General features: G+C 38.3%; 1 pseudogene; it reads right to left on the bottom strand.

Annotated features, from left to right (window-relative positions):
- LOC112062044 (caspase-4-like) overlaps positions 1-12,763 on the bottom strand; it is a 142,405-nt pseudogene extending 129,642 nt beyond the window's left edge.
- Positions 12,764-13,971: the final 1,208 nt, after the last annotated feature.

Raw genomic sequence — 13,971 nt, 5'->3', positions numbered from 1 at the left:
TCTAGTGTATTTTTCATTTTGCTTATTTTATTATGCATTTCTGTTTGGTTGTTCTTTATATTTTCTAATTCTTTGTTAAAAACTTCTAACTTTGCTCTGTGCATCCATTCTTCTCACAAGTTCTTTGATCATCTTTATGATCACTACCCTGAAGCTTCCTTGGGTAGATTGCCTATCTCCAGTTCACTTATATTTTCTTCTGTGGTTTTAGCTTGTTCCTTCATTTGGGACATGTTCCACTGTCCCCACATTTTATCTAAGTTGTTGTTTTTATTTTTATGAATCTGGTAGGTTTCCTGACCATTGAGAAGTGGCCTTTTGTAGAAGACATCATTTGTGTCCCAACAGCACACTCTCCTCTCATCATCCAACCTATATGGTCTAAGCATTCCCCCATGTGGGCTGCATGGGTTCTTTAATTTTGGTGAGCTTACTATGTGGGCAATCTGTTAGGCTTCATTGGCCCTCGATCCAGTTAGTTGCCAGGTCATGCCTTGTGCAGAGGTTGCTGTTTGTTGGTTGGCAGGACCAGTTCACAAGGTGGCTAACTCTGGAACCCAGATGTCTCTGGGGTTAGTGCTGGCTCACTGGTGGGTAGAGTTAGATTCTGGGCTGTTACCCACCAACTGGGGGTAGGGAACCAGGTCGTTGAGTTTGTACCAAACTACTGGTGGGTACAGCCAGGACTTGGAGGGTGGTTGCAAGTCCCAGGGATCCCAGAGCTTGTGCTGGATCACTGCTTGGTGAGATGAGTTCTTTACACAGTTGGGTACAGTGTCCAGGACATCCCTAAGATTTTATTTGCTTGCTCGTGGGCAGGGTTAAGTCCCAGCTGTTCCCAGGCCAGGGTCTGGGCTGCTGGTGGATGGGCCAGGTTCATAGGCTGCAAATCTATGGTTTTATTGTGGCTTGTATCTGCTCCTTGGTGGGTGAATTGTTTAAGTGGCTAGAGCAGCCTCCTTGAGGGCAGAACTGGGTCACAAGGGATTCTGAGGCTGGTGCCCAGTAACTGGTGGATGGAACAGTGTCTTGGGTCCTCTGGTGGGTAGGTCCATGTCTAGAGGCAGCTGTGGGTTCAGGGATTCTTTTTTCTTTTTAACATATTTATTGGAGTATAATTGCTTTACAATGGTGAGTTAGTTTCTGCTTTATAACAAAATGAATGAGCTATACATATACATATATCCCCATATCTCCATCCTCTTGCGTCTCCCTCCTACCCTCCATATCCCACCCCTCTAGGTGTTCACAAAGTACTGAGCTGATCGCCCTGTGTTATGTGGCTGCTTCCCACTAGCTCTCTATTTTACGTTTGGTAGTGTATATATGTCCATGCCACTATATCACTTTGTCCCAACTTACCCTTCCCCCACTCATGCCCTCAAGTCCATTCTCTACATCTTCATATTTATTCCTGTCCTGCCCCTAGGGCATTGTGGTACGTCTCTTTTTCAATTATGGTTTTCTCAGGGTATATGCCCAGTAGTGGGATTGTTGGGTCGTATGGTAGTTCTATTTTTAATGTTTTTAGGAACCTCCATACCATTCTCCATATTGGCATATTAATTTACATTCCCACCAACAGTACAAGAGGGCTCGCTTTTCTCCACACCCTCTCCAGTACTTATTGTTGGTAGATATTTTGATGATGGCCATTCTGACTGGTGTGAGGGGATACCTCATTGTACTTTTGATTTGCATTTATCTAAGAATTAGTAATGTTGAGCATCTGTTCATGTGCTCCTTGGCCATCTGTATGTCTTCTTTGGAGAAATGTCTATTTAGATCATCTGCCCATTTTTTGATTGGATTGTTTATGTTTTTGATATACAGCTGCATGAGCTGTTAGTATATTTTGGAGATTAATCCCCTAACATTTCCTTCATTTGCAAATATTTTCTCCCATTCTGTGGGTTAGCTTTTCATTTTGTTTATGGTTTCTCTTGTTGTAAATAGCTTTTAAATTTAGTTAGGTCCTATTTGTTTTATTTTTATTTTTATTTTCTTTACTCTAGGAGGTGGATCCATAAAGCTATTTCTGCAATTTATGTCAAAGAGTGTTCTCCCTATGTTTAGCTCTCAGTGTTTTATAGTATCTGGCTTATATTTAGGTATTTAATTTATTTTGAGTTTATTTTTGTGCATGCTGTTAAAGAACATTCTACTTTTTTATGCTTTTACATGTAGCTGTAATTTAATTTTGTATCCTGCAACTTTACCGAATTCTTTGATGAGCTCTAGTTTTATGGTAGCATCTTTAGAATTTTCTGTATATAGTATTATGTCATCTGCAAAGACTGACAATTTTACATCTTCATTTCCAATTTGGATTCCTTTTATTTTTCTTCTCCTATTACCATGTCTAGGACTTCCAAAACTTTGTTGAATAAAAGTAGTTAGAGTGGACATCTTTGTCTTGTTACTGACCTTAGAGGAAATGATTTCAGCTTTTCAGTGTTGAGTATGATGTTAGCTGTAGGCTTTTCCTAGATGACCTTTATTATGTTGAAGTATGTTCCCTCTTTGACCACTTTCTGGAGTGTTTTTATCATAACTGGGTGTTGAATCTTGTCAAAACCTTTTTCTGCTTCTATTAGATGATCATGTGGTTTTGATTCTTCAATTTGTTAATGTGGTGTAACACACTGATAGATTTGTGGATATTGAAAAGTCCTTGCAACCCTGGGATAAATCCCACTTGATCATGGTGTATGATACTTTTTCATGTATTGTTGGATTCAGATTCAGATTTTTAGTCTATGTTCATCAGTGATATTGGACTGTAATTTGCTTTTTTGTAGTATTTTTGTCTGATTTTGGTATCAGGGTGAAGGTGGACTCATAAAATGAGTTTGGTAGTGTTACTTCCTTCTACTAGGTTGTCCAGTTTGTTGGCATATAGTTGCTTCTAGTAGTCTCATGATCGTTTGTATTTCTGTGATGTCCATTATAACTTCTTTTTTCATTTCTAATTTTATTGATTTGAGCCCTCCCATTTTTTCCTGATGAGTCTAGCTAAAAGTTTTCAAGTTTGTTTACCTTCTCAAAGAACAAGCTTTTAGTTTCATTGATTTTTGCTATTGTTTTGTTAGTTTCTATTTCATTTACTTCTGGTGTGATTTTTGTAATTTCCTTCTACTAACTGTGGGTTTTTAATTCTTCTTTCTCTAGTTCCTTTAGATGTGAGATTAGGTTATTGAGAAGAATTTGTATTCTGCTGCTTTTGGATAGAATGTGCTATAAATATTAATTGAATCCATCTGGTCTCATATGTCTTTTAAGGCCTGTGTTTTCTTATTGATTTTCTGTCCAGATGATCTGTCCATTGATGTAAATGGTGTGTTAAAGTCCCCCATTATTATTGTGTTATTGTCAATTTCTCCTTTTATGGCAGTTAGCATTTGCCTTAAATATTGAGGTGCTCTTATGTTGGGTGCATATATATTTACAATTGTTATATCTTCTTCTTGGATTGATCCCTTGATCATTAGATAGTGTTCTTCTTCTTCTCTTGTAACAGTCTTTATTTTAAAGTCTATTTTATTTGATATGGCTATTGCTACTCCAGCTTTCTTTTGATTTTCATTTGCATGGAATACCTTTTGCCATCCCCTCATTTTCAGTCTGTATGTGTTCCTAGATCTGAAGTGAGTCTATTGTAGATAGCATGTATATGAGTCTTGCTTTTGTATACATTCAGCCAGTCTATGTCTTTTGGTTAGAACATTTAATCCATTTACATTTAAGGTAATTACTGATATTGTTGTTCTTATTGCCATTCTGTTAATTGTTTTGAATTTGTTTTTTAGGTCTTTTTTCTTCCCTCCTCTTTTGTTCTCTTCTCTTGTGTTTTGAGTACTATTTTTAGTGTTGTGTTTAGGTTGTTGTTTCATTTTTTGTGTGCATAGCTATTGTTGATTTTTGTTTTGTGGCTCCCATGAGGTTTTGCTATAGCACTCTCTCTCTGTATATATATATATATATATATATACAGAGAGAGAGTATACACATATGTATACATGTGTATGTGTATACACATACACAGGTATACATTGTTTTAAATTGCTCATCTCTTAATTTCAAATGCATTTCCAATATCCTGCATTTCTACTCTCTTCTCACGATTGCTGGTTTTGATATCAAATTTGCGTGTGGTTGATTTCCTACCTTTACTGCATGTTTGCTTTTACTGGTGAGCTTTCTTGTTTCTAGTTGTGTCCCTTTCCTTCTGCCTAGCAAAGTTCCTTTAACATTTGTGGTAAAGCTGGTTTGGTAGTGCTGAAGTCTCCTAGTTTTTTGCTTGTCTGTAAAGCTTTTGTTTTCTCCATTGAATCTGAATGAGAGCCTTATGGGTTGAGTATTCTTGGTTGTAGGTTTTTCCCTTTAAACATATCATGCCCCTCCTTTCTGGCCTGCAGTTTCTGCTGAAAAATCTGTTACTATCCTTATGGGGCTTTGCTTGGATGTTATTTTTTGCTTTTCCCTTGGTGCTTTTAATATTTTCTCTTTGTTTTTAATTTTTGATAATTTTATAATTATGTGTCTTATCATTTTTCTCCTTGGTTTTATCCTGTATGGGACTCTCTGTGCTTCCAGGACTTAAGTGCCTGTTTCCTTTCCCATGTTAGGGAAATTTTAGGCTATGATCTCTTCAAGTATTTTTCTCAGGCCCTTTCTTTATTCTCTTTCTGGGACCCCTATAATGTGAATGTTGGTGTGTTTAAGGTTGTCCCAGAGATTTCTGAGATTATCCTCATTTCTTTTCATTCTTTTTTTTTTTTAATTCTCTTCTGTGGCAGTGATTTCCACCACTCTGTCTTCCAGCTCACTTATTCATTCTTCTGCCTTATTTATTCTGCTATTGATTTCTTCTAGTTTATTTTCCACTTCAGTTATTGTATTCTTCATCTCTGTTTATTTGTTTTTTAAGTCTTCCAGCTCTTTGTTAAACATTTCTTGTACCTTCTCAGTCTGTGCTCCATTCTTTTTCTGAGATCTTGGATCATCTTTACTATCATTACTCTGAATTCTTTTTCAGGTAGATTGGCTATGTCCACTTCACTTAGTTCTTCTTCTGGATTTTTTTCATGTTCCTTTGTCTGTATCATATTTCTCTGCCATTTCATTTTGTCTAATTTTCTGTGTTTGTGGTCTCCTTTCCACAGGCTGCAAAGTTGTAGTTCCTCTTATTTCTGGTGTCTTCCCCCTGGTGGGTGAGGTTGGTCCAGCATCTTGTTCATGCTTCTTGGTGGGAAGGACTAGTGCCTGCTGACTTTTGTGTGGAGCTTTTTTTTACTCCTCCTGTGGGTAGGCCATGTCAAGGGGTGTGTTTAGAGGTTGCTGTGAGCACAATACAACTTTAGGAAGCCTTTCTGCTGATGACTGGGACTGGGTTCCCACCCTGCTGGTTGTTTGGTCTGTGGTGTCCCAGCACTGGATCCTAAAGTCCTTTGGGTGGGGCCAGGTCTCAGTGCCAAAATAGTTACCTCTGGGAGAGCTCATGCCAATCACTATTCCCTGGGGCCTCTACCACCAGTGCCCTTTCCTCCACAGTGAGTGAGAGCCAACCCCTGTTCCCCCCAGAGACCCTCTAAGACCCACTGGTAATTTTAGCCCTGGCTCCTATACAGTCACTGTTTTGTGCTTTGTTCCAGTGCACATGAAACCTTGTGTGAGCCCACCAAGAGTGGAGTCTCTGTTTCCCCCAGTCCTGTGGAGCTCCTGCACTCAAGACTTGCTGGCCTTCAAACCCAAATGCTCTCATGGTTCCTGCTCCAGATGCCAGTCCCTCAGTCTGGGGAGCCTGTGGTGGGGTTTAGAACTCTCATTCCTGTGAGAGAACCTCTGCAATATAATTATTTCCAGTTTGTAGGTTGCCTACCTGGTGGGTATGGGATTTGGTTTTATAGACAATTTGCTCCTCCTAACATCTCTTTGTGGCTTTTTCTTTGTCTTTGGATGTAAAATATCTATTTTAGTTGGTTCCAGTCTTTTTATTGATGGTTGTTCAGCAGTTAATTGTGATTTTGAAGTTTTCATGAGATGGGAATAGCTCAAGTCCTTCTACGTCTTGTCTGAAATTGAGGAGCTGTTTTTAGTTTGGATGTTTTCTGCCTCTTTCCTCAACAAGTGCTGGTCATTATCTCCTTGGTATGGGGGTGTGAAGCTGCAGTGGCCCAAGCAGGATGGCAGGGGTAACCAGGACTTTTATTACTATGTCAAATAAAACAGGTGAGTGTGGGCATCCTTGTCTTGTTCCTGACGTTAGAGGAAAAAATTCCAGCTTTTCACCACTGAGTATGATGTTAGCTCTGAGTTTGTCATATATAGCCTTTAATATGTTGTGGTATTTATCTCTATACCAATTTTGTTGTCCAGTTTGTTGGTGTTTAATTTTTCATAGTTATCTCTTAAGAACCTTTGTATTTCTGTGGTATAGTTGTAATTTCTCCCCTTTCATTTCTGATTTTATTTATTTGGGTCCTCTCTTCTTTTGTCATGGTCAGTCTAACTAAAGGCTTTTCAATTTTATCTTTTCAAAGAACCAGCTCTTAGTTTTATTGATCTTTTCTACTACTTTTTTGGTCTCCATTTTATATATTTATGCTTTGATTTTTATTGTTTCCTTCCTTCTACTCAATTTTGGTTTTGTTTGTACTTCTTTTCTAGCTGCTTTAGGTGTAAAGTTAAATCTTCTTTGGGGGATTTTTCTTATTTCTTGATGTAGGCATGTCTTGTTATAAACTTCCCTCTCAGAATCAATTTTGCTGCATCTCATGGATTTTAATATGTTGTATTTCTGTTTTTATTTTCCTCTAGGTGTTTGTTGTTTTACCTCTGATTTTTTTTGGATGACACATTTTTGTTCAGTAACATGTTTAATCTCCACATTTTTGTTGCTTTTTCTTGTGATTGATTTCTAGCTTCATTCCATTGTAGTTGATGAAGATGCTTGGTATGATTTCAGTCTTCTTGAGTTTACTGAGACTTGTTTTACGACCTAACATGTGATCTCTACTGGAGAATGATCCATGAGCACTTGAAAAGAATGTGTATTCTGATGCTTTCGGATGGAATATTCTCTATATGTCTATTAATTCTAAATATCTGATCTAACATGGTGTTTAAATCCAAAGTTTCTTTATGAAATTTCTGTCTGAATGATCTATCAATTGATATAAGTGAGGTTTTAAAGTTTCCTACTATTATTGTGTTGTTTCCAATTTCTCCCTTTAAATCCCTTAACATGTCTTTATACACCTTGGTTCTCCTATGTTGGGTGCATTTGTAAAAGTCATATTTTCTTGTTGAATTGACCCTTTAACATTATGCAATTCCCTTCTTTGTCTTTTATTGCAGTTTTTGTTTTAACGTCTATTTTGTCTGATATAAGTATAGCTACTCCATCTTTCTTTTCATTTCCATTTGTATGAAATACCTAGACTGTATCCTTACTTTTGAACTGAGTCTCTTATAGGCAGCACATAGATGGGGTTTGTTTTTTGTCCATTCTGTCACTTTATGTCTTTTGACTGGGGCATTTAGTCCATTTACATTTAAAGTAATTATTGATAGGGTATGCATTTATTGCCATTTTGTTAATATTTTCTGTCTGCTTTTGTATTTCCTCTCTGTTTCTTACTTTTATTTCTCTGGGTATTTTTTGCATTTTGGTTGGCTTTTTATTTTAGTGTAATATTTATATTCCTTTCTCATTTTCTTTTGTATATTTACTATAAGTTTTTTCATTGTGGTTACCATGATGTTCACATATAACATTCTATGTAAGTAGTTTGCTTTAAGTAGGCAGCAAATTAAATTTGAACACATTCTGAAGATTTCTTTTTAAACTCCCTTCATTTCATATGTTTGATAACATATTTTATATTTTTTTAAGTATCTCTTAACTAAGTATTGTACTTTTAGTTAATTTTATTACTTTTGTCTTTTAACCTTCGTGCTTGTTATATAATGGATTGGCTACTACCTTTATTATATATTTACCTTTTCCAGTGGGATTTTTACTTTCATATGTTTTATTATTATTAAGTATTGCCATTTATTTTCAGCTTAAAGAAGTTCCTTTAACATTTCTTGTAGGGCTGGTTTAGTGGCGGTAAACTCCTTTAATTTTTGTTTATCTGGGAAACTCTTAATTTCTCCTTCAACTCTGAATGATAACCTTGCTGGTTAGAGAATTCTTGGTTGGAAATTGTGTTTCCTTTTAGCACTTTGAATATATCATGTCACTTCCTTCTGATTCATAAAGTTTCTGATGAAAAAGGCTGGTAGCCTTTTGGGGTTTCCCAAGTTGTTTTTCTCTTGCTGCTTTTAGGATTCTCTCTTTATTTTTAAGTTTTACCATTTTAATTATAATGTGTCTTAGTATGTGTCTCTCTGGGCTCATCTTAATCAAAACTATCTGGGCTTCCTGGACCTGGATGTCTGTTTCCTTCCCCATATTAGGAACATTTTCACCCACTATTTCTTCAAACATTTTTTATGACACTTTCTCTCTCTCTTCACCTTCTAGGACACCTATAAATTGAATGTTATTCCACTTGATGTTGTCTCAAAAGTACCTTAAGGTACCTTTACTTTTTAAAATTTTATTTTCATTTTGCTGCTCTTTTTGAGTTCCATTGCTTTGTATTCCAGCTCACTTATTTTTTTTCTACCTCACCTAATCTGTTGTTGAACCCTTTTAGTGTACTTTTCAGTTCAGTTATAACTTCTGTTTTGTACTTATATTTACTATATATTTGATGTCCTCACTGTGTTTGTCCATTATTCTCCTGAGTTTGGTTAACATCTTTATTAACATTATTGTAAACTCTTTATCAGGTAGATTGTTTATCTCTATTTCTTTCAGCTATTCCTCCAAAGTTTTGTCTTGTTCTTTTGATTGGAACATATTCCTGTGTCTCCTCATTTTGCCTAATTCTCTGTGTTTGTTTCTATATATTAAATAACAGCTATCTCTCCCAGTTTTGAAACAGTGATCTTATATAGGAGATGTCCTGTGGGGCTCAGAAACACAATCTCAGCTGGCCACCAAAGGCAGGAGTTCAAGAGATTTTCCCCATATGGGTTTCATGTGACCTTCTATTATGGTGGGTTGGATTGTGGCTGCTTCTGTGGAGCATTGGTAAGGAGAGAGGGCTCCTGGAATGGCTTCAGGGTATGACCATGGCTGCTGGTGCATGGTGGCATGTGGAGTTAATTGTCCAGTTAACTGTGAGGACTGGTTGAGGCTCAAGGTTGGTCAGAGCTCTCAGTGGGGTACATCCACTGGTGCTAACAGCCTACAGATGAAATTCCAAACAACATTTGCTGGTGCTGATATCAGCAAGGTAACATAAAATTGCAAAACTGACTCTTGACATGGAATGTCTCTGTCCCCAGAGACTGTCCCTACTGGTCCCTGTCTCTCCAGCACTTGTTTCAAGATTAATAAGTGGGTCCCCACTCATCTGTGGTCCATGTGCTTTTCAATTTGGTGTTTTGTGCTATTTTTTGGGTTGAGTCTGCACATGGGTATATTAAAAGTGAGATTTTTGTTCCCTGAAACTTTTTAGTTTTTCTGAATATATTCCCTGTTGGCTTTCAAAGCCAGGTGTTTTGGGGGTAAGTTTCATCTCTCCTGTACAGGACCCATAGTTGGGGTGCCCAATGTTGAGGTCAAATTACCTGCTTCCCAGGGAAAATAACTGTACTTTTGCAATCCCTCCCATCTAATGGTTGCCATGGATGGAGTGTGTTTTTTTTCCCTTGGTAAGTCCCTCTCTCTGCCTCTCTTACCCACCCAGATACTGTGCTTTTCCCCTTTGTAGTGAACACTCTGTTTAGCCAGTTTTCAGGTCCCTTTCAGGGAGAATTAGTCCAAATGTAGTAGTATAGTTGTTGTGTCCATGCCAGGAGGTGAGTTCAGGATCTTCCTAAGCCACCATCTTGAACCCTGTTCCAACATCTTTCTTTTTAAAGATGTTTACTTTTTGTATATCTAATTGTTAAAAAAATATTCATGTATCAATATGGCTTACTTTCCAAAACTCAAATTATAGTTGTTCTTACAGAAATTTATTTTTACCTTATTACTCCAACTTGATGTATAGATTCAATGATATCCCAATCAAAATTTGAATAAGTTACTTTGTGGATATCAATGAACTTATCTAAAGATTACACAGAAAAGCAAAAGACCCAGAATAGCCAACACAATATTGAAGTAGACGAATAAAATTGAAGAACTAACATTACTTGACTTACTGTAAAAAAACAGTTCAGGATAGTTGATATTGGCCAAAAAAAAAAAAAAATAGACAAATAGATCAAAAGAACAGAAAAGATAGCCAAGAAATAGACCCTATAAATATGGTCAGCTCATCTTTGACAAAGAATCAAAAGCATAACAATGGAGCAAAGATAGTCTTTTCAACAAATGGTGCTGGAACAACTGGATATGCACATGCAGAAGAAATGAAGCCAGACACAGACCTTCACACAAATTAACTTAAAATGGATCAGAAGAGCTAAATGTAAAATGAAAAACAATAAAACTCCTAGAAGATAACATAGGAACAAACACAGAGGACCTTGGGTATGGCAAAGAACTTTTAGATATAAGAATGGCACATGATACATGAAAGAAACAAATGATAAGCTGGATTTGATTTAAATTAAACACTTCTGCTTTGTGATAGACAATGTCATAGATTAAGAGAAAATATTTGGGAAAGATACATCTGATAAAGTGTTGTTATCTAAAATATACAAAGAACTCATCAACTCTAAGAAAACAAACAACCCGATTAAAAAATAAGCCAAAACCTCAACAGACATCTCATCAAAGAATATATTCAAATAGAAATTATGGACATGAAAAGAAGTTCAACATTATATGTCATTAGGAAATTGCAATTTAAAATGGGATAACACTACACACGTTAGCATGGCCAAAATGTAAAACACTGAGAACAGCACATGCTGATGAGGATGTGGAGCAAGAACTTGCATTCATTGCTGGTGGAGATCAAAATGGTACATCTACTTTGTAAGACAGTTTGATAATTTCTTATAAAAATAAACAGACTCTTACCATATGATCCACCAATCATTTTCCTTGGTATTTACCCCAATGAATTGAAAATTATGTCCACACAAAACCTGCATATGGCTCTTTATAGCAGCTTTATTAATAACTGACAAAAATTGGAAGACACCAATATATCTTTCAGTTGTGAATAGATGAACTGTGGTATATCCAGAAAATGGAATATTATTCAGCACTAAAAATAAATGAGCTCTTGGGGCTTCCCTGGTGGCGCAGTGGTTGCGCGTCTGCCTGCCGATGCAGGGGAACTGGGTTCGCGCCCCGGTCTGGGAGGATCCCGCATGCCGCGGAGCGGCTGGGCCCGTGAGCCATGGCCACTGAACCTGCACATCCGGGGCCTGTGCTCCGCAACGGGAGAGGCCACAGCAGAGGGAGGCCCGCATACCACAAAAAAAAAATAATAATAAAATAAAAATAAATGAGCTCTCAAGGTATAAAAACATAAAGGAAATTTAAAGGCATAGAAATAAGTGAAAGAAACCACTTTGAAAAGGCTACATACTGTATTATTCCAACTATGTTAGATTCTGAAATAGGCAAACCTATGAAGACAATAAAAAGATCAGTAGTTGCTAGGGGTTAGGGAGGAGAGAGGGATGATTGGTTAACATAAAGGAATTTTAGAGCAATTAAACTATTCTATATGATACTATAAAGGTGGTTACATGTCATTATATATTTGTCAAAACCCATAGGTTTTGAAACACCAAGAATGAACCCTGGTGTAAACTGAGGACTTTGGATAATTATGATGTGTCATTCTAGGCTCATCAATTGTAACAAATGTATGACTCTGGTGGGAGGGGGGGTCGTGTGTGTGTAGAGACAGGATTTATATTTTAAAAATACAACAACAACTCTGTACCTTCTGCTTAATTTTCCTATGAATCTAAAAATTCTTTAAAAAAGGAAGTTTATTAATTGATAGAAAAACTAAACAACAGCAACAAAAACCCTATTCATTTGGGTTAGTTTAAGTACAGAAGTGAGATATGGTGAAAGAATACTGTTTAAAGAATCAAGTATGTGGAGGGGTGGAGTCAAGATGCTGGAGGGGGAGGATGCAGAATTCACGTCTCCCCAAAACTAGGGCACTTGCCAGATGCTGGTGGGGGACCTTGACACCCAAGGAGATGGGAGGAGCCCCTGAGTGACCAGGTAAGACATAGGTGGAGTGAGGGGGGAGGAGAAGTGGAGACCAGACAGGACTGGCACCCCTGATGGGTGGCTGGGGGGGAGTAGGCGTTCCCATGCCTGTAGGGACACCTGAGGATTGAGGAGAGTGTGCCTTACATTTCCGCCACCCAATCAGGCCCCAGGAAACCTGCAGGACTCTCAGCATGTGTCCTCCACCCTCTGAGGAACCCTCCAATGTCCTAGGGTTGTAGGAGGGCAGCAAGGGGGAGAAAAGGTGGGTGGGCAGGGCCTTCCAGAACCACAGGATCAGGGGAGGCGCAGAGGGCATTTACCCTGCCAACTCAGATCCCAGGAAGCCTGCTGGACTCCCAGGCCTGTTCCTTGAATCTCCAGGGTCCACTCCAGCCTCGTGGATCCTAGGGGTGTGGGAGGAAGGGAGGACGGGGGAAGAGGAGGTGAAGCCGACAGGGGGGCCTTCCAGGGCCGGGGAATCAGAGGAAGTGTATCAGGCATTTCCCCCACCCACTTGGCCCTGGGAAGCCCATTGAGTTTCTGGGCTTGGTCCCCTGCCTTCTGGGACCCCCTGAGAACACATTGGGTCCTAGGGACATAGGAAGGAGGGAAGGGGGGAAGAAGAGAGGGCAATGCAGAAGGACTCTCCTGGATCAGAAGATTGGGAGGAATGTACCTAGTGTTTCCCCCTCCCACTCAAGCCAAGTGAGGCTGTTGGGATCCCAGACTTGGTCCACTGCCCTCCAAGGCAAGAGGCACTCCTGGGCCACACTGTGGCATTGAGCCTAAGAAACCCCCACCCCAGGAAAATTTCCGGCCCTGTGGGTCCTAAGCATAGGCCCTGCCCACCACCTAAACCCTGTCCCTGCCTACGCCCCACTCCCGACAACCAAGGCCATTTCCAGCTGTTTTTTTATTCTCCTCTTTTTTAATATAGTGGTTCTGTTTTACCTTCTGGTTGTTGTTTTATATATATATATATATATATATATATATATATATATATATAAAATTCTCTTTAACATATCTCCTAGTTTTCTAATCTTATTTTATTTTTCACTCTTTGTTATTGTTCTGCTCCTTTTTTTGTTTTTTCTTTTTTTCCCTCCCTGCATGACATACGGGATCTTTTTTCACAAGCTGGGGATTCAGCCAGCGCTCCTGTGGTGGGATCTCTGAGTCTGAACTACTGTACTAACAGAGAACCTCAGATTCAAGGGAATATTCATCAGAGTGAGGTCTCACGGAGGTCCTCAACTCAGAACCAAGACCCAGCTGTACCCAAGAGTCCAAAAACTCTAGTGTTGGAAGCCTCATGCCAAAAATACAAGTAAGAAAGGAACACAATCCCACCCATCAAAAAAAATAAAGAGAAAAAAAATATGTCACAGATGAAGGAGCAAGGTAGACACCTACAAGACCAAACAAATGAAGAGGAAATAGGCAATCTACCTGAAAAAGAATTCAGAGTAATGATAGTAAAGGTGATCCAGAATCTCAGAAATAGAATGGAGGCACAGAATGAGAAAATACAAGAAATGATTAACAAAGATCTAGAAGAACTAAAGAACAAACAAACAGAGATGAACAACACAGTAACTGAAAGGAAAAATACACTAAAAAAGGAATCAATAACAATATAACTGAGGGAGAAAAAAAAATAAGTGAGCTGGAAGACAAAATGGTAGAAATAATGGTAAAGGAGCAGA

Source organism: Physeter macrocephalus, chromosome 16 (assembly GCF_002837175.3).
Source record: "Physeter macrocephalus isolate SW-GA chromosome 16, ASM283717v5, whole genome shotgun sequence".
NCBI lineage: Eukaryota > Metazoa > Chordata > Mammalia > Artiodactyla > Physeteridae > Physeter > Physeter macrocephalus.
This window is presented reverse-complemented; position numbering and strand designations above follow the sequence as displayed.